The 21,543-nt window shown below is 40.7% G+C and overlaps 1 non-coding gene across 1 annotated transcript; it reads left to right on the top strand.

The window, feature by feature from the left end:
* The first annotated feature begins 1,740 nt into the window (after nucleotides 1-1,740).
* Nucleotides 1,741-1,847, top strand: LOC118481370. The gene has a single exon (XR_004865577.1). It is a non-coding gene; the product is annotated as a small nucleolar RNA R71 (small nucleolar RNA).
* The last annotated feature ends 19,696 nt before the right edge of the window (nucleotides 1,848-21,543 follow it).

The following is a 21,543-nucleotide window of genomic DNA, read 5'->3' as shown; positions in this document are numbered from 1 at the left end:
ATACATGCATGCATTACTTGAACCAAACCTGACTTGTACAATAACCATGATAGGACGTGGTTGACCACTTACTAGCTTACCTGTACTTTCTGTGTATCTGCCGAGCAACCCAAGGTGAGTTCACACTCTTACCAAGGCATGGGATTCCCGGGGTGTTGGGAATGGGATTGAAAGGATAAGGTTGAATAGATTCATACGGATACCATTACTAGACTACCATACCATCGTCCTCGGTTGTGTAGGACACATACGTAAAACCTACGTATAACTAAGTTACTCGCTATCCTCGGTCGTGAAGGATACTCACGTAAAACCTGCGTGAACGGATACTCACTACTGCCTCGGTTGTGTAAGGCACTTACGTAAAACCTATGTAAACCCCCACGTATCCTATCCTCGGCTGTGAAGGATACTTACGTAAATCCTGCGTAAACTTGTACGTATTACTGTTCTCGGTGGTGAAGAACACTTATGGTTACACATAGTCTAGTGGATTAATATCATGGGAAACCCCCACCAATAGAAACCTATACTGGCCCAGTAGAGCCACCTGATACTCATGAACTTACTTTTACGCATTTACTTTCTGTGAACTCGCTCAACTAGTTGTTGACTCTCTGCTGCATGCCTTGCAGGACCTTAGGTACTTTTGGAGCTTGCACAAGGAGGAGCAGGTCGTTGTGGGAATTGGATCGTGGACAAACACTTATTACTTTTCATACATTAACACTTATGTTTGGGTTTTACTTTATGCTTCCGCTATACTTAATTATGATGGTTTTGATAAAACACCTTTCGTATTGATGGATAACTACTACTACTTAATTACATGTTCAATATGATTGGTGGCTTGATCCTGGTCATGTCACGCCTCCAAGCGGTGGTACTCCGCGTGTGGATTTTGGGGGTGTGACAGTTTCTTCTGTCGGTGGTGGCGCTTCTTCAGGCCCTACGGTGCGGTTTCGTAGCGTGATGAGATGAACTTGCGCTTTTGGGTTTGTTTCGGTATTGCTAGGTAATGCGCCTTGTGGTCTCTCGGCAAAATTTTGAGCTATTTGATTTAATTGTTTTTCTATGTTTTGAATACTAGCTTGTTGATTTCTAACATTTGATTCTAATTGTAGAAATCTTTCCGAGTTTTTCTTTTCAGTGTCGGAGATGAGGCGGGATACAGTATCTTCAAGCCTTTCTCGTCCACTTTGTTGTTGAGTGAAATTTTGTGACTCATTTCTTGGTTGTTGAAAGTTTGTTCGTTGGGTTTGTTGGTTACTACTATTGCCGGGTTCTCTCCAACCAAGGTTTGGGTGGTTTCGCCATCCTTGGTTGTAGGTGCCCGTTGGAGGACCCGACGGCCTAGGTCTATTATCAATGTAGCTTACCGATTCCTGTTGATTGTCCGTTTCTTTCATACAACTCCAATTTTCATGTGGCCCACCACACCCTTCACAAGCCATAACCGAGACTGTTTTTGTCATTTCTAATTTTTTTATTTTTGAAGAAAGGGCCTCGATTTGGGCTTGTAAAGAAGTGCTTTCATCAACCTTATGGGCGCCCGGGGCAATGGATTTATTGCCTCGAGGGGTGTGCCATTGAAAATTGGTTTGAGCAATTTCCTTAATTTGGTTATATATTTCATGCGGGCGGCGATTACCTAAAAGTCCCCCGGAGCTAGAATCAAGTGTCTGCCTTGTGTGTGGCAACAGTCCATTATAGAAAGTGGATACTTGTTGCCATATCGCAAGGCCATGATGTGGACACTTGCGTAATAGTTCCTTGAACCTTTCCCAAGTTTCATATAAGGATTCCCCGTCCTCTTGTGAATATGTATTAATTTCAGTCATTAATTTAGCCGTTTTAGCGGGAGGGAAATACCTATATAGAAATTTTTGGGCTAGTTCATTCCAGGTGTTTACCGATCCAGCTGGGAGGGCGTTGAGCCAAGATTTCGCTCGGTCTTTTAGTGAGAAAGGAAACATTCGGAGGCGGATGGCGTCATTTGATGCTCCATTGATCCGAAAGGTATCACATATTTCTAAGAAATTAGTAATATGTAGATGGGGATCCTCGTCCGCAAGCCCATGAAAGGTTGCGGAGTTTTGGAGCATTTGTATCAAATGCGGCCGAAGTTCGAAGTTATTAGCTTCAACATTCGGAGCATTGATAGCGGCGCCTAGGTTACCTACGGTGGGTCGTAGATAATCCATGAGGGTACGTTGGTCCGCCATTGGAGGTGGATCACCCGAAACTTTCTCTTGGTTTTTAGCCCTTAATCTTTTTCTGAGAAAGCGTTCGGGTTCTTCTAGAGGTTCTTTTATGTCCTTATTAGAACTGGAGCTCATACACTAGGTAGAATTGGCGTTTGGTTCCAAGTCCTTCAATAAAAACAGAAAAGAATGCTGGTCAGAAGGTTCACCACGGCCCCATGTTCAGCGAACACGGCCCGTGGTCGGAGTTACAGTGATTGTTTTCCAGATCCCAGTTACTGGAAAGTTGGACACGTCCCCGTGTTGCACCGACACGGCCCCGTGGTCAGCCTTCTGTAACTTGGAAAACTAAAAACTGCCAGTAACGATGCTGGGCACGGCCCGTGTCCGACCAGGCACGGCCCGTGCTGAGCTCTGCAGAAGCTGAAAAACTAAGAAAATCCTAAAAAATTAAAAAGAAAAATAAAAATATGATTAGGCCGTTGATTCCTAACTTTCTTAAAATCCTTGTGTCCCCGGCAACGGCGCCAAAAACTTGATGTGCGTGAAGTGTGATATATTTTTGATGTATATTTTTAAGACCTTTTTACACTTTTAGCCAAGTTTTAAATTTATAAAACACGATATTCACTAACACTAAACACACATATGGGCAAGTGCACCCATCGTGGACGTAGTATAGTGTTGGTAAGATACCGAGGTCGTCCAAGGACACAAGAGCTTTTAATACTGGTTTATCCTCAACGTCTAATCAAATCAAAAAGTTAGAAAAGGTTTTTAAACTAGAAAAATAAAAAACTAACTAAATGCTGAAAAATAAAAATAAAATAAAAACAGATAGACAAGATGAATCACTTGGATCCGACTCGTGTATTAGTATAACCTTTGATTATTTTCGCACTTTTGCACTTGTTTAAGAGATTATCTTAGTTATTGTAGTAGGCCCCTCTTTTGAAGGCGACGTTACCCCAACCCAGTAGTTTGAGTCAGCAAGGATACAATCCTAAAGGGTTGGATTATTGGAAGATAATGAATTAAGTTATTAATGCAAATTATGGTAGGCCCCGCTTTTGGCGGTGACGTTACCCTCGGCTAAGTAGTCTGAGTCAGCAGGGATACAGTCCTAAATAGCCGGGTTATAGTATTAATAGTAGTTAACTTATGAGGGGGTCAAAGAGTTTGGATCCTCGCCATCCAATACCTATCGGCATTGAATAAGATCCTACTAAATTTGACCCAGGTCCCTTGCAGGACCTCTAAACGCTGAACAAGGGCAAGACCCTTACCAAACCGTTCCCTTAACCCCCGACCAGGTAGCCAACATACCTCCATATAGACTGTGGAGATATGAATGGTGAAAATCTTTTATTTTATATAGACAGTAAAATAATGCCAAGACACCACGGACAAACGATAGGGAAAGATCATCTTCAACATAAGTAACTAGTTATTAAAGTCATTAATACAAAACCAAATAAAAAATGCAAAAGATTAAAAATAAAAAGTATTATACTAAACACTTGTCTTCACCAAGTGATGTAAGAGACTTAGGCAAACATGGCCTTGATTGTCAAGAACTCTTACGATCAATCTTGGATCCCGAGACGACTCACACACTCTATGATGGACAATGGATGATGGTGGTGGATGATGGTGTTGTGATGGTGGTGGGTGGTGGATGAAGTGTGAGAGAGGTGGTGTGCCAAGGGATGAGTTGGAATGAAACCAAGCACTCCTATTCATAGGCTGAACAGAAGGCTGGGCACGGCCCCGTGTCCGCTGGACACGCCCCCGTGCCCGTCTGACACTCTCTCTCTTCATTAATTGTAATTCGCAATTACAATTAATGCGCCTGCTGTACTTTCGCCACGCCCCCGTGCTCACTGGACACGGCCCCGTGGTGGGCAATAGAAGCTTCTACAGGTTTGTCTTTTCTGCTGCTTCTTGGGCACGGCCCCGTGCTGGCTGAGCACGGGGCGTGTTCAGTCTTCTCTTTTCTCTTCTTTGCATGGGAGGATGCCATTGAGGGTTCGGGCAATCTACTTTTGTTCCTTTTCTTGTATCTATGCTAGAATTAGCTGTCTTTTTGCTTCTTTTGTGTATTTGAGCTCATTTCATCCTGAAAATACAAAAGGAAGACAAAAACACTCTTTTTCCAACATTAGTACTTAAAAAGGGTTAGTTTTATGCCTAATTTGGTGTAATTTATATGTTGCATTTTACATACATCAAGTATTTCGATTTATGTGCTTCTTCAAGGATGACTTCTCGAACACCGCCATAGAGCGGAACCCAAATGCGCTTCTTAAAGTATAAGGCTCCCTCTTCATTTGGCACCATATATTTTAGTGCACCCTGGAGGTATTCAGCTTTACGGTTTTCCATCTTAAGGGCTTCTTGTTGAGCGTCGCGAATGCGTTCCTTGAGGTTTGTTCGAATCGCCATTTCCAAAGCTCGAACCCTTAGGGTCTTAACCCTTTCTTTTCGACTTAATGCGTCCGCTACAACGTTTGCCTTTCCAGGATGGTACTTAATCTCACAGTCATAATCATTTAGCAGCTCGACCCATCGCTGCTGGCGCATGTTCAGTTCCTTCTGATCAAGTATGTGTTGCAGACTCTTGTGATTTGTGAAGGTTGTACATCGAGTACCATACAGATAGTGTCGCCAGATCTTTAAGGCGAATACCACCGCACCCAGTTCCAAGTCGTGCGTGGTGTAGTTCCTTTCATGAATTTTCAATTGTCTTGAAGCGTAAGCGATGACTTTTTGGCGTTGCATAAGCACGCAACCCAAACCTTGGCGCGAAGCGTCGCAGTATACCACGAAGTCTTCTATGCCTTCGGGTAATGATAGTATTGGTGCATCGCATAGCTTGTTTTTGAGTAGTTGGAAGGCTTCTTCTTGTTTAACACCCCAGTCGTACTTCTTGTCTTTCTGTGTAAGGGTCGTTAGCGGTTGAGCTATTTTTGAGAAATTCTCGATAAACCGTCGGTATAGCCCGCTAAGCCCAAAAATTGTCGGACTTCGGTTGGGGTTTTGGGGGCTTCCCAATTCTTTATTGCTTCAATCTTGGATGGGTCTACATGAATGCCCTTCTCGTTCACGACATGACATAGAAATTGAACTTCGCGAATCCAGAATTCGCACTTTGAGAACTTCGCATAAAGTTTCTCTTTCTTCAGTAGTTCCAGTATGGTTCTGAGGTGTTTCTCGTGCTCTTCTTTCTTGCGTGAGTAAATCAGGATATCATCGATAAATACAATTACGAATTTATCAAGATATGGTTTGCATACGCGGTTCATCAGATCCATAAATATCGCTGGCGCGTTCGTCAGCCCGAATGGCATTACAAGAAACTCATAATGCCCATAGCGTGTTCTAAATGCAGTCTTTGGTACGCTTTCCTCTTGTATCCTTAGCTGATGGTATCCAGATCGAAGATCGATCTTGGAATAGTAGCTTGATCCTTGCAACTGATCAAATAAGTCATTAATCCTCGGTAATGGGTACCGATTCTTGATAGTGAGCTTGTTCAGTTCTCTGTAATCTATACACATCCGCAATGTTCCATCCTTATTCTTCATAAACAGTACTGGAGCTCCCCATGGTGAGAAGCTTGGCCTTATGAATCCTTTATCCAACAACTCCTGGAGTTGTGTAGATAGCTCTTGCATTTCGGACGGTGCAAGCCGATAGGGTGCCTTGGCTACAGGAGCGGCTCCTGGAACCAAGTCTATACGAAATTCGACTTGTCGTTGCGGAGGTAGTCCTGGCAGATCTTCGGGGAAGACCTCAGGAAAGTCCTTCACCACAAGAATGTCTTCGAGTTTCGGCTCCACAGCCTTCTTGTCTACAACGTGAGCTAGGAAAGCGACACATCCTTTCCTTAAGCACTTCTGTGCCTTCATGCAACTGATGATTCGCAGAGGCACGTCTCGTCTTTATCCACGTACGATGAGAGTTTCATCATTCGCCAAAGGGATGCGAATGATTTTCTCATGACAAATAACTTCAGCTTTGTTCTTGGACAACCAGTCCATTCCGACTACTACATCGAAGCTACCCAATTGAATAGGTAAGAGGTTGATGCTAACTCTTCGCTCACCAAGTTCTAGCGTGCAGTCTCTAACAACTTCACCCGATTCGACAAGTTTACCATTGGCTAAATCTATGGAGTAAGGAATATCCAATCTACTAGACTCTATTCCAAGCATACGTTTAAATTCCACAGACATGAAACTATAATCGGCACCAGTGTCAAACAATATGGATGCAAAGTGATTGTTAACGAGAAACGTACCGGTGACCACGTTAGGGTCCTCGTGTGCGTCCCTTGCTCCAATCACAAATGCTCGAGCCTGAGCGTTGTTTCTCCTTCGACAGTCTTTCATGAAATGTTCATTGCTTCCACAACTGAAGCATCCTTGGTTTCGCCCAGCTTCATTTCCAACCCGGTTATTGTTGCCATTTCCATTTCCACCATCGTTCCCATTTCCAGCACCGTTACGGTTTCCATTCCCGTTCCTATTACCATTACCATTGCGGCCTCCAATACCTTTACCCCAACAATCCTCGGTACGGTGGCCTGACTTTCCGCAGTTCTCGCATTTCCCAACGCGACAATTTCCCACATGATGAAAACCACAGCGGTTACACTTGGGCAGAGTGCCCTGATACTTCTTCGCTCCAGACTCATTTGCAGCTGTGAAGGTTTTTGCCTCCCTAGGTGGGTTAGTGTCACGCTTCTTGTTGTTCGAACCCTTGTTGTTGCTGCGGGTTGCTTGGCTCAGATTTGAATGCTTTCTTTTCTTGTCACTAGACGACTCCGCATGCGTCTGGGTCGTTTCAGTTAGGTTTAATGATAACTTCTCCATGCGAACACAATCCTCAGTAAGGCTGACAGCCAGAGTTACGGCCTCAGTGATTGTTTGGGGTTTGGCTGAAGTTACCATGCCACGAAACTCTGGGCCAGTCCCCAAATGTAGCGTTCAACGCGCTTAAATTCGGGAGTCACCATGTAGGGAATCACCCTAGACAAATCATGGAACCTACGAGTATACCCAGTGATGTCAGCACCTATCATAGTCAAGTGCCAGAACTCCGTCTCCAACCTTTGGAGTTCGGCACGAGAGCAGTACTTCTCCCTCATTTTCTCTTTCAGTTCATCCCAAGTTATGCCATACGCGGCATCATCACCCAACGTTTGGACTTACAAGTTCCACCAAGTTAGAGCTTCATCGACAAACAACCCAGTAGCAAAAGTGACTTGTTGATCCGCGGTACACTTGCTCATGCGGATAGTGGCTTCAGTCTTTTCTGTCCAACGCACAAACGCTACTGCTCCTCCAGTGCCATCGTAGTTCAGTGGTTTGCAGTCGAGGAACTGCTTGAAGGTGCAGCCTGTAATTGACCCAACAACTCACATGTGAGCAATCGAAGAAATAATGAAACAGGGACCGTTCATAAATTTCTTCATGCCTAGCAAATTGTCTTAAGGTTACCTTGGGCTGCGTTTCCTCCAGACGAATCTCCATTCCCATTGCGCCTAGCATTGCTTGGTCCTCCACTGTCTTGAGTACGGTTCGCCTCGTACTGGGCGATAGCAGCGGAGATCCTTTCCTCCAGTAGAGCGTTCAGCTCTTCAGCAGTTCTTGGCAGTGGGGGAGGAGGAGGTTGATCGCGATCGTTCACAGCTTTCCTGAGTGCCATGTTCTGACAGAACATAACACAAAAGGGTTAGACATTTGTTTGATATCGTCGTACTAGACAGTAGTAGTATATATATACGAGCATATACCACATAAGTGACACCAAACAATTATTACTCTAGCAGAGCATTTAGTAGGCTAGGGGAGGGGGTTCATGTTTGACCTTTTCTTGCACTGAGGGAAGCTATACGTGACAAGACTTGCTGTGGTTTATGTGCACTGAATTTCCATAATTATGTATGCATCCATAATTACGTAACTTCTTGCACAGTCCGCACAGTTCGTTTCATCCTCGTATCACTTCCTTCAGATAGGCCATTGTTTTCAGGCAAAGTCACATATACTTGCGGCATTCTACTTTTAGCATATATCAATTATCACACATAATTGCAAGTAATTCTTAATCACAGACAAGTACTACCCCAGTGCACCCTAAGTCTCGTATTGTCTTTTCTTGACTCTTGTAAACAGTTTCAGGTAGTGGATGTCGCGGAAGGTTTTTATGCAATGAAAAGTTTTTGAAAAGTTGTTTTCGTGAAAGGATCCTAGAGATTGTAGACTAGACTCGAGAAGGAATCCTGGTTCACTACAATCGCAGCTCTGATACCAATCTGTCACACCCCTTTCTGCGGCGGAAACACGAGGTGTGATCACGAAAGGTTCTCATTGCATATGAAAGGTAAACATACTACATGCTCGTAAAAATAACTTCAAATACCATACATTTCATAATTTGAAAACACAAGTTAGCGTTTACATCGCGAGATAGCATAAAACATTGTCTTAAAAGTTTACAACTTTATTTAAACATAACATAGACGACATCCACAAGCATGAGTAGGACCGCGCGCACATCCACCTTTAGTTACCTGGAATACTGTAAGACCCTAATACGTATTTGACTAAAAGTCGCAGCGGAAGTTCAAGCCATAAACTTTCTTTCATTATAAACACCTTAACTTATTTAAAAATTAACTTTAACATAACTCTTTCAAATAAATCCATCAATCGACTTATTTACTAAGTAGAAACATAGCTTATGTTTACTACATTATATACATCAACGTTCCCGTACAATCTCACTAGTGACTCGATCCCCGATCTCTGTTCCTTGATGATCCTCATGACTCGTACTACCTGCGCTCACCACATTAAATTCATAACATTAGTACGCATTATAAACATACAAGATTTATTCACGTTTACTTTTTGTTCCGTTAATTCTTTACATCCCAGCTTTCCATCTGATTGTACATTCCGTGGTGAGACTTTCTCATTGTACCTGCGTTACACTTCGTTCACAAGGCACACTATTATTATCGTCAATACTCAATTTCATTGAATACATGCGTATATACTTTCATACATACTTACATATGTGCATCCGTTCACACCTAACTACTTACAAACCTACGTACCTACATTCATACGTACGTTCCTACATACGTGCATACCTACATACATACATGCATACATGTCTACATACATACCTATTACATGCCTTCTCACAACCCTACATACGTGCACACACTTTCGTACATACTCACTTGGATATATATATACACATACACATACTACCTGCATACACACCTACATACATACATACATACATTCATTCATACATACCACTTATATTCACACATACATACATACATACCTTCATACGTATCTACTTAAGGAAATTCTTAACTTAGAATCCCACATTTAGGTACCATATTACTACATATTCTTTAGGATCCCACATTTAGGTACCATATTACTACATATTCTTTAGGATCCCACCTTTGGGTACCATATTACTACATATTCTTTAGGATCCCACCTTTGGGTACCATATTACTACATATTCTTTAGGATCCCACCTTTGGGTACCATATTACTACATATTCTTTAGGATCCCACCTTTGGGTACCATATTACTACATATTCTTTAGGATCCCACCTTTGGGTACCATATTACTACATATTCTTTAGGATCCCACCTTTGGGTACCATATTACTACATATTCTTTAGGATCCCACCTTTGGGTACCATATTACTACATATTCTTTAGGATCCCACCTTTGGGTACCATATTACTACATATTCTTTAGGATCCCACCTTTGGGTACCATATTACTACATATTCTTTAGGATCCCACCTTTGGGTACCATATTACTACATATTCTTTAGGATCCCACCTTTGGGTACCATATTACTACATATTCTTTAGGATCCCACCTTTGGGTACCATATTACTACATATTCTTTAGGATCCCACCTTTGGGTACCATATTACTACATATTCTTTAGGATCCCACCTTTGGGTACCATATTACTACATATTCTTTAGGATCCCACCTTTGGGTACCATATTACTACATATTCTTTAGGATCCCACCTTTGGGTACCATATTACTACATATTCTTTAGGATCCCACCTTTGGGTACCATATTACTACATATTCTTTAGGATCCCACCTTTGGGTACCATATTACTACATATTCTTTAGGATCCCACCTTTGGGTACCATATTACTACATATTCTTTAGGATCCCACCTTTGGGTACCATACCCGTCGGCGACGCCCTCTAGTTTTTGCAGTTTTCTGCAGGTTCGTTTCGTCGTCCGTACGCACTAAAACGCACGTAACTTTTGAACCGTTTACCCGTTTGACCTCCCGTTTCTTCCTACATGCTTGTAAATTCACATTCTATCATATGAACTTAAAATCTTACCTCCGGATTACGGAAATCCTTAACTTACATACATTCGACTTAACTATTTTCTAACTATTTGACCCGTTAAGGGTATTCGCGCATTAATTGGTCTATGACTGACCAAACCATCATCCCCACTTCCATACTTGTCCAAAACATTACTCTAATCGAATAACTTACTTCTAAACCACTTTTAAGTTCGTTTACCCCAAAATACCCATCATGGGCATTTTGGTCAACCTTAAACCCATCATTTACGACGAAAGACTTTAACACATATTTGACCTCAAACATCATATTTAATTCATTACAACACTTTATTACTTACTTGTACTACGAAGTGATTACGGAAATCACTTACCTTGTGCATCCGGGTTCGTATCCGATTCCTTGCCTCCTCTTGACCCGTTGGCCTTCCATGCTTGGTCCATGCTAGTGTGGTTCCTATTCTTTCATGTCGTCATGCCATAATAATGTTAGTATTTATACTTATTCATATTAACATACATTTTTCCAACTCTTATCTACATTGACTTCCACTAACACACATACGACATGATTTGTCAACCACTTAGATCATATTAATGACATCATATTAATTTCATACATAATGTCGTATAACACATACAACTATATGATCGCCTAGTCGCTTACACAATATACACATACTTATGCTTTCTTAACTCTACATTCGACAACCGCATTGTTCGACATTCGCACAATCAAATTATCATCTTACATATGTACACGACATAATTCCAACATTATCACTTATCAATAAACTACGCATCACATATTCGTACACATTTGCTCTCAATCACCATGAATCAAATGCATAAAGTATATGGCGAGCATTACATCATTGGGACATAAGGTACAAGTTCCTAATGCATAATTTTACCAAACCATACATTCAAATCCGAATTCTCATAATGACTCCACCTTAAGCATACTTAACTTATTATTTTGCTAATGGCTACACCATAAGCACCTTCTATACATAATTACCCATAACTTTCATACAATTTCACAAATTTTGCTCTCTTAGGCATTTCATCGAACACTTGGCGGATGTACTACTAACAAAACATTATGTACAAGCATTCTTTGCAAATTCTTACTAACTCATATCAAGATCATCAAATTCCACTAGAATCATGTAATTTTCATACTATACCCAAATTAACTGACCATCACTCATTACATACAACATCATACATCAATCTTACACAACAAATGAACATGCATGATTATCCATATCATCATCTTCACTACCACAAGTGGGTTTCATCCAAAATCATCAAATTACTTAGAATCTTGCATAGTTCATGTTCTATAATGTGATTCTAACACATCTACATGATCAATTTCATACAATTTCATGGATTGACCATAACCCACTTCATAGCAAGATCATCAAATCATAAAATACAACTTACCACATGTTTGTTAGGGCTAGATCATCAAGAAAACGAGTTCATGCATCGGATTTGAGCCTAATTTCCTTGTCAATTTGAAGCTTTCTTGAGAACTAGGGTTTCACCCCTTTTTTTCTTCTCCCTGATCGTTCTCACGCACACCCCCATCTAGTGTGTGTGAGATTTTGTTTTTAATTAAATTCAGATTCATATTTGGCAACCTTAGTCCCTCATGTTCTCTCTTATTTATTTAACCCCCATTATTTTCCATTCTCAATTGATAGCCAACACTATCTAACCAAGTTAGATAGCTTGGTTATTTGTGAAATATCCCACTTAACAAATAAATCCTACTTACTTATGCCAACCAAATAAAATGTCCAAATAAAATATTTAGACCCGAGTTTTGGGGCGTTACAAATACATGTGAGTTTGGAAAAAAAAGTCAACATAATGTTGGTGTGAATTCATGCAGTGATTGTTTCGAATGTTTAAAATACTCGAATGAAAACATAGTATGAAACTTGTAGAATGTATGAATGTTTGAATATAACTTGTAAAACGTATCTGTAACTGAGTACTATGACTGTTTTAATGTGTGAGATTGCTAGTGGTTTGCAAGGCCACTAACATATGTCACGACATAGGAAGACACCAAACCTAGGCATTTTTGTCAACTTTGACTGAGACACAGAAGCACTCATTGGTAGAAGTAGGCCAAGAGTGGGGTTGCCTGAAACCCATTAGATCTAACCTTTTGTTCCGCAGTCTAAATGTATACGTTGATTAATGGTGCTTATGGTACCCTATTCGAGACATGGTCTAGAATGTTTCACTTGAATGTTTTTGTACCCATCAAAACACATGTAAACATTGTAAAATTTGTAACATGTATTTCACCCCCGAAGTGTAAAACAAAAACAGTTAAAGAAAAAGGGGGAGCATAAACTCACAACTTTGCGTTCCTGCGTCGTAAACTTCACCGGATTTGCTTAATTAACGTCGTGACCTATACGCGTTTTATTAACGTTAGTCACTAGACTTGTATCACAGAAGTACAAGTCACTATCTTTTGTGTTCGTATTTCTTGTGTTAAAAATATTTTAAATTTTTAACTAAGTGTCTTACTTATATTATTTTCTCAAAAATAAATATAAGTTTCTTGTATTTTGCTCCCGAATTATGTATCTTGTATGTTGTATATGTATTTTTGTGTTTTTTTACTCCATAGAAGTATTTAGTGGATTTTCAAGTCCTAATACACTATCATGTATAATACATACTACATACACTTAGCACAAAATTTGGTGACCAATAACTACATATATTTTTCCTCAAAAATATACATACTTAATATCAATTTTAATCTTGAAAAAATCATCGTTTCTTAACACCAAAAATTAGGGAAACCTTGGTAAATGCCTTGGTATACATTTTTAGGGTATAAGTTCCTCAAAACTTATATATTTTTCTAAGTGCCAAAATTTATAAAAATTTTGACAGAGTTTCCCCTAAAATGGAGGTTTCCCATGTTTTCAAAACATGTGTTTATTTTCTTTCAAAATCATCATCAATCAATTTTCAACAACAACCATTAACAACATATACACTAGTTTTTCTATTTCAAGAACTTGAAAATTTATAAAAAAAATGTGTAGTAATTTACTAGGGTATTTAGTAAGTCTTGTTACTCTTTAAAGTGTGTTTGTTTCTTTAAAAGCTTCATTTTTAAAGAATCTACTTCTTTACAACTTGTGACCGTATTTTCTAAAAATACTACTTCTTCTATTTTTCTTGTTACACATGTGTTTATACACTTGTTTACTTACCAAAAATAATTTTAGTTCATACAAGATCTGGGTTTTTAACAATCTAGTATTTTCCACTTGGTTCTTCCGAAAACCACTTGTAGATCTTTAGATCCACAAGTTTACAACTTCGTTTTACAAGAAAAATTATGTTTATTGAAGTTTCAAGTTCATGGTGGATGGTTTCATCATCTTTCATACTTTTAACACTAACATACTACTGGTTCATGTTCTTGAACATGATCTAGTATGTTTAGATGACGAACCATCCTACTCTTAGTAACAAACAACATCAAATAATCACAACTATACAAGATTTACATGATTTACACACATATGTTCTCTTTATCCACCTTATTCATCTTATGTTCAAGACTTTAAGTTATGTTCATTAGTGTTTCTAAATTTTAACCATTAAATCAACTATTAACCACCATAAACAAGATCAAGATGATGATTAGAAGCACTTACTACTAGCACAAGGCTAGGGGAGTTTCAAGGCGTAAAAGTGGTGGATAAAAGAAAACAAGAGCGGTCCTTGAGCTTCCGAGTGCACCAAGCTTAGTTGTTAGACCTCTTGCACCTTTGTAGGTATGTAAAATGCTTGAAAGGAAGGTTGATGGTGGTGATATGGTGGTTAGTGGTGGCGGCCGTGGGTATGGGAGGAGGCAGGAGATGGAGCTTGTTGATGTATGTTTGTGAAATGAATGATCATGACCATCGGGTTTATTTATAATCCAATCTCCAAGTTTAACCATCATGCAATATGTTCTTAATCCACCAACACTAACCATTATAATAATCAAAAGAAATGTGGGGATGTCCCCACATCCCATGACCGTTTTAATGGGGGGGGGGGGTAGGGGGGGTTGGGTTGTAATTGTTGGTTACATATTTAGTTAGAGTTTAGTTAGGATTTAAAAGTTAAATTTGTATGTTAAGGTGTGTTATGTAATATAAGGTGTGTTAGGGTGTTCGGGGACCCTAACTAGCTCAGAAAAATAAAAAATAATGTTTGACATTATTTTTGTGTTCTGGGTAAAGTCCGGTTGTTCGGTTAGATACCGGTTCGTTAAAGTGTTAAATTGCACTGTTTAGTGTCTTTTAAGTACCCTTTTGTAACTTTTTCAATTCCCGACACTTAGGGAAGTATTCTGGATGATAAAACGAAATACATGATATTTTGATGTTAAAAAGCTGTTTTGAGCTGAATTTATTAAAATTCTGCACTTAAAGTGCGTTTCGGGTGCTTTTTAGTGCTTGCTTTAACTTCCGGAGTGTCTATATGTTAACCCTTGTATGTACTATTGGGTTTTAATGTGTTTTTGACGTTGGACCTACACCTAGGCCCTAATTCTAATATCTGACTGCTTTCTGCAGTTCGGTTGACCTACTGTGTCTTACCGGTGAGTTTACTAGTATTTCTGACGCAACGCTCTCGTTAATGCATAAAGCAATATTTGGTAGTATAAAATGTGCATGAATTCACTTGTATTGTATGAAATCAGATAATGTTGACACTAAAGCACATAATTTCTGTCATTAAATAATAATTAAAGTGTACGGAAATTACCGGTTTGGTGCCAGTTGTCACACCGGACAACATGCCAACCGACCGTACAACATGTCAACCGACCGGACAAGCCCCAAAGTATCGATGTTCAATCGGATTACCACTAGCCCTATTATTCAACCTTCCACCATTTAATTGCACCGCACCCCGCTTACGCTGCCATTCCATGTTTATACTAACTCAGGCGCACTCTAAATTAATCCAATCAAGTTGTGTTCTCGCTAAATACGCACTGTGAGTATACTTGAACCCTTTTTGCTTTTGCACTTTTGGGTGTAACATACGTTGCTATCAAATCAAATCACATCAAATGCTTAAACTATTTATCACTTGCGAATGACCAATGTGCATAGTTATACGTGATGCTAGTTACATATGTGCTAGGACTTATACTTGCGACGTCCCACCATGACTGGTATAGTACTATTGCGCCCGACGAGGTCTAGTTTAGCAATCGCGATCGAAGCTCAAGGACTTAGCTGGTAGTATCAGTTTTGTGAGTATATATGTCGTGTATAACGTTTATGTATGTGGAAATTCGCAGCTTTTATCTATTACGCTATTACATATCAAACCTGTATACTCGCCAATACTTTTGTATTGACATTATTTTAACGTATGTTGCAGGATTAGTCGTAGTCTACATCAAATCAAGCTAGGAAGTCTAGAAACTCGCCTAAAATCTAGGTTGTCGCATTTGTATTGTTCGAGAGGACAAGAAATCTGTGATAACTTATGTGATTGTATTATTTGTTAGTATGGGATAACGAATGTAACAAATATTATCGCAAGATAGTTGTTATGGATTCTCTTGAGCAATCTGATCCGCCTAGTGCCGCGCCCCAATGATTCCGCCATCGGTTGGGGTGTGACAGATTGGTATCAGAGCCATAACTGGAGGGAATTAGGCAAGACTCGACCTAGTCCGGGTCAATGTCTTAGAAATTGACCTAGTTTATAGTCTAAGCACCCACAGGCCGACTCGTACGAACCCAGTAGGGTTTGTATTGGGCCTACTTGATGCTCTCGATCGAAATTGCTAAAAACTACAACTTTGTGTGAACACCGCGTACTACAGCTTCACACAAAGAAGCCTTTCCTAAGGCTGAAATACTACTTAGCCTTTCCTAAGGCTGACACAATGCACATGTTTTCGAAAGTACTCGCATATCACAACCGAGTGATCCAGTCAAGACCAGGTGTGAAAGCCAAGAACTCTCGATAGGATTGCTCACTCAGCGCATTTTTCTAGCACGAGAACCTTTCATCGAGCTAGGAGTGACATCCACATCTCGACGAAAGCCTCCATTTCGAAATTCTAGTGGGACTCTCGGAGTTATTCGATGAGCACACCCACAATTAGGAACGAAGCTATTAAGTCAGGGGTGAAACCCGTACCTTAATAAACCGTTCCACTCTCTAAAATGGTTTTCGAAAAGCTCTCACCAAGGACTCGACCATAACAATGACTCGAGCCACGCAATGACTAGGAAGACGAATGCCATGAGCTGCATCCCAGTGGAAGCATAACTCTGCTAGGTCAACGCGCGTGCACGAACTTGTTGGGTATAGTTGGGTTACCTTGGGTAGTCGACGCCTAAACTCCCGAGGCACTCCAATTATCTTGCTAAGCCTACGACTCACCGGTCTTACGCTTTAATGAACTTAATTACGCTTTATGTGTCTATTTTATGCCTTATCGATTTCTCGATTTATCAATTTTCGCTCCTTGTTTTACAAAATGCACAACTCGCACAGCCATCGCAATCTAAAACGAAAACCGAATGTTTGCAACAAAACTAATGTCTAATTACTCGCTCTCTCCCTCTCATCGTGTCCTCGCGTATTCTACACCGATATATATATGGGTAAGTATAAACTACAACTATCTATATCTAAATCCAAACAAATCATTGTGTGAGAACCTAGGAATTTCGTGTCTCCTAAGTGGCTCCTATGTGAAATCTAATATATTACACGCTACAAGTTTTGATCGTGCTCAATCGCATCGCAAACTCAAAAATCATTATGATTGAATCTCATTCCAAATCTCTCTCTGTCTAGATGCCTTCCAACGACTCTACCTCAAGAGGAACAGCTAGGAGAAGAGCTAAACGAAACGCCGATAAGAGGACTGCCTCACTTGTGATCAGGGAAGTGGCGAAGATCATTCCTCAAATTGTCCCTCAAGTGCACTCTCTCAGCAGCTCTCGAGCCTCGGAAGACTCTAAGACGGAAGCGCCGCAATCTGCTTTCCTCTACAAACACTTCAAAGCCTGTGACCCGATCGAGTTCACGGGTGAAGGAGGTGTGACCCAACTACTCCAGTGGGTTCGATTCTATCGATGTTACCCTTCGTCAAAGTCGGTGTCCCGATAGTTTTCGTACTACTTGCGCAACCGGAGTATTTCAATCGCGAGCACTCGACTGGTGGACCACCGAAAGTAACAAACGTGGGATCTCCGCGGCTTTTGCTCTCTCTTGGAATGAGCTGAAAGAGCTCATGAAGGAAGAGTACTGCCCGCCCCACGAAATCCAGAAGCTAGAAGACGAATTTTGGAAAATCAAGCAAGTCGAAGGTGACAATGCTGGCTACACCGCAAGGTTCAAACAGCTTAGCGTAATCTGCCTAAGTCATGTCAACACTCCAGAAAAAGCCATTCCAAAGTACATTCGCGGCTTGCCTGAGTGTGTGGGTGATTTCGTTGAAGCTGCAAGACCTACTACCATCGAAGAAACCTATCGCTTAGCCACATAAATCAATGACAAACGAGTCTTGGACGGATTCTTCTCCAAGAATCCTGTCAAACAAGCTCATCAAGCAATCATCATCAATTCTTCTGACGATTCTTCCAACAAATCTACCAACGACCCTTCTGAAGATTCCTCCTCCGACGTCTCCAGCGAATCATCAGACGAATCAGCCGACGACACTGCATCATCTCAGGAAACTTAGCCTAGCCGTAAAGGAAAGACCATGAGCCCAGACTCTTCAACAACTGGACTGTCGCAACCAGAACCTCTCCGAGCAGCTCCAGTTCACTTGAAACGCGCCTACAACGGAGCTCATCCCCTATGTCTCACGTGTACGTATCATCACCCGCCAGAAGCTAACTGTCGCTATTGCACAAATTGCCACTGGTATGGTCATCTTACACAGCACTGTCGCACGGGACCGCAACCTTGAGGAATTTCAGCAACGACCGCAGTCTCCACAGAAGTACTCCGCAGCAACGTTAAATTGCTTCTAATGTTGTTGTAATAATATGACTTATCGCCGCCAAACTCTTTTTATGTGTGGAACTTATTTTATCTATTGTCGCATGTGGATTCTATTTCTCTCTTCTACTCGCGCACAATCTAAATGCTAGCACTATGTACTATATACTGTATTTTACCCCTATTATGCGTTCTTGAGATAAGGTACAATAAACGTGCAAGAATCAAATTAATCACGGGTGCACACAGGATTATTTTGATTAGTGCACAGAGATCGTAGTGAGTTTCAATGATGCCTTAACTTTCAGGACATGGTTAAGCGTGATGGATACGCCGCTGGTACTTCCTATATATAAGCGTCTTGACCATGTCTGGCGAAGTGTGACACCAATTCACGGAACAGAGGCGCATGGTTGAAACATAACAGTGTTTCGTTATGCCAACCGAAGTTTAGTGAAGAAAGTGCCATGTGGAGTTGGAACGTAGACCTATCATACTATTGTGGTTATTTTCGACACACTATACTACATCGCCAGGCGTAACAATCTCAATCGCAAATCAAAGCGTGTAATCGCAAGACTTTTCGTAAGTCAACACGCTCGCAATCGCAGTATCGCTAGAATCTATCTCGCAAATCGCAATTCGTCTATTATGTGTCTCGCGCTATCGCTTATAGTATGTTCGTAATCTCAAACACTTATTATGTGGCTCGGAACCGCAAACGCATATTGTGCGTATCTCGCAATCTCTACCGCTGGTTATCGCTTGTTGTGTGGATCGCTATCGCTTTTAATGTGTCCTCGCTTAATCGCTTATGTATGTCACTTGTTATGCATCGCTTATTACGCGTGTATCGCTCTATTGTTTACCACTACTGTGTATCGCTTGCTGAGAATCGCGTATCGTGAATCGCTTGATGAGTATCGCACGTCAATCGTCGCTTTTCGCCTTAACGTTTCTCGCAACCATCTCATCGCTTCGATATTTTCATCGCTTATCGCCATCGCCACTTGTGTTATCTGTGTTATGTTAGCACCTATGACCTCGCTTCACGGGACGAAACTAATAGGGCTAAGACACGGTGGTGTTTTAGCCGTATCAGCAAACTCTCATGGAAAAAGGCCATGAGGGTTAATGGTAGTTAAAATTGTGGTGTCATTAAATCTAATCGAATCGCAGGTGTTTGTAAATTTGTTCAATCCAACATCTTTTCTCGCTTTGGAATCCCGCGGGTTATTATAAGTGATGGTGGTTCGCATTTCAAGAACTTCAATTTCGGGAAATTATTGAAAAGGTATAGCGTGAACCACCGAGTTGCCACACCTTACCATCCGCAAACAAGTGGACAAGTCGAAGTCCAACCGTCAAATCAAAGAGATCCTCATGAAGACGGTAAGAACGGATAGAAAGGATTGGTCGAGCAAGTTAGATGATGCATTGTGGGCATACCGAACGGCCTACAAGACTCCTATTGGCACAACACCTTACCGGATGGTGTATGGTAAGGGTTGTCACTTGCCAATGGAGTTGGCGCATCGGGCACATTGGGCGATCAAGACGGTCAACGCGGATTATGATGAGGCGGGTAAGTTGAGAAAGTTGCAATTGAGCGAGATAGAAGAGATTCGAGATGAGGCGTATGAATGTGCATCGGCGTATAAAGATAAACTCAAAAAAGTGCATGATGCAAAATTGAGAAAGAAAACGTTTGAAGTGGGGCAAAAAGTTTGGTTGTACAACTCAAGATTGAAGATGTTCGCGGGCAAGCTTAAAAGCAAATGGATGGGTCCGTATGTCATTCGGAGAGTTGGGAGATTTGGTGATGTAGACATCCAAGACGAGCAAACATTGAAACAACAAACGGTGAACGGTCACCGCTTGAAGCCATACTTGGAGGGGAATGACATCAACAACTTGGAGCTTGACAAAGCGGGCTACATCTTGCGCCCGGTCGATGAGGAACAACCATGAGAGGCCCAGGTTTGGTAGTGTACATAGTAGTATTTTGTTTTGTTTGTTTTGTATAATTTGCACAATTGCCGTATTTCTTCGAAATCCGTGTTTGAAACAAGTGTGGGGATGTTCGGGTCACGAATTATTCTAACATTGTGTTGAGGACAACACGGGATTTTTGAGGGGGTAGGGTAATTTTTACAAGTTTTTGAAAAAATTAAAATACATAAAAAATCGAAAAATTTGAAAAACATATAAAAAAATGACATGTAAAGTACAATTTTCTTTAAGTTAGAATTGCCCAGTTCGTACCGTAAATTACGGTTTTACCGTAATTTACGGTGGTAATGAAATATGTTTGATCTTTACGGTGTAAACCTACTGATTTACGGTGCAGAATTCATGTTCAGGTCTCACCGTAAATTACGGTGAGACCGTAATTTACGGTACGGTGAAATTTCATTTTCCGACGTTAGGGGTCCGGCTTATACATAAAAAAAATAATAATAATAAAAACACAAAAACACAATCTGGTCACGTGAAGTTCCCCTAACCACACAACCTATTCTTCATCTATCAATATCATCTCTCAAGACCCACCACAAGAACTTCTTCTTCTTCCCCAAACCTTCAATCTTCCATAACTCCTTCAATTCTTGTCCAAACTAAGTGAAATCGGAGTCTATCTTGACTAATTTTTCACGTAGTTTCTGATTTTGACAAGAGATTTACAAGAAAACACTGTTTTTGGGTCCGAATCCCAAACCCTAGTTCGAAACTTTTTGGGGGTTTTTGGAGTTTTTGTTTCACACGCACTTGTGCATCTTCAAAACAAGGTATGGAAGTTTAATTTATGTTTTTGGATGATGCACTGTGAAGATTGAGGTTATTAGTGATGTTTGTTCATACCCACTTGCTTGTTCATAATGTTATTTGCTAATTGTTTTGAACATGA

This window comes from Helianthus annuus, chromosome 8, assembly GCF_002127325.2.
Source record: "Helianthus annuus cultivar XRQ/B chromosome 8, HanXRQr2.0-SUNRISE, whole genome shotgun sequence".
Taxonomy (NCBI): domain Eukaryota; kingdom Viridiplantae; phylum Streptophyta; class Magnoliopsida; order Asterales; family Asteraceae; genus Helianthus; species Helianthus annuus.
The sequence above is the reverse complement of the archived record's forward strand: the minus strand, read 5'-3'. Positions and strand labels throughout refer to the sequence as shown.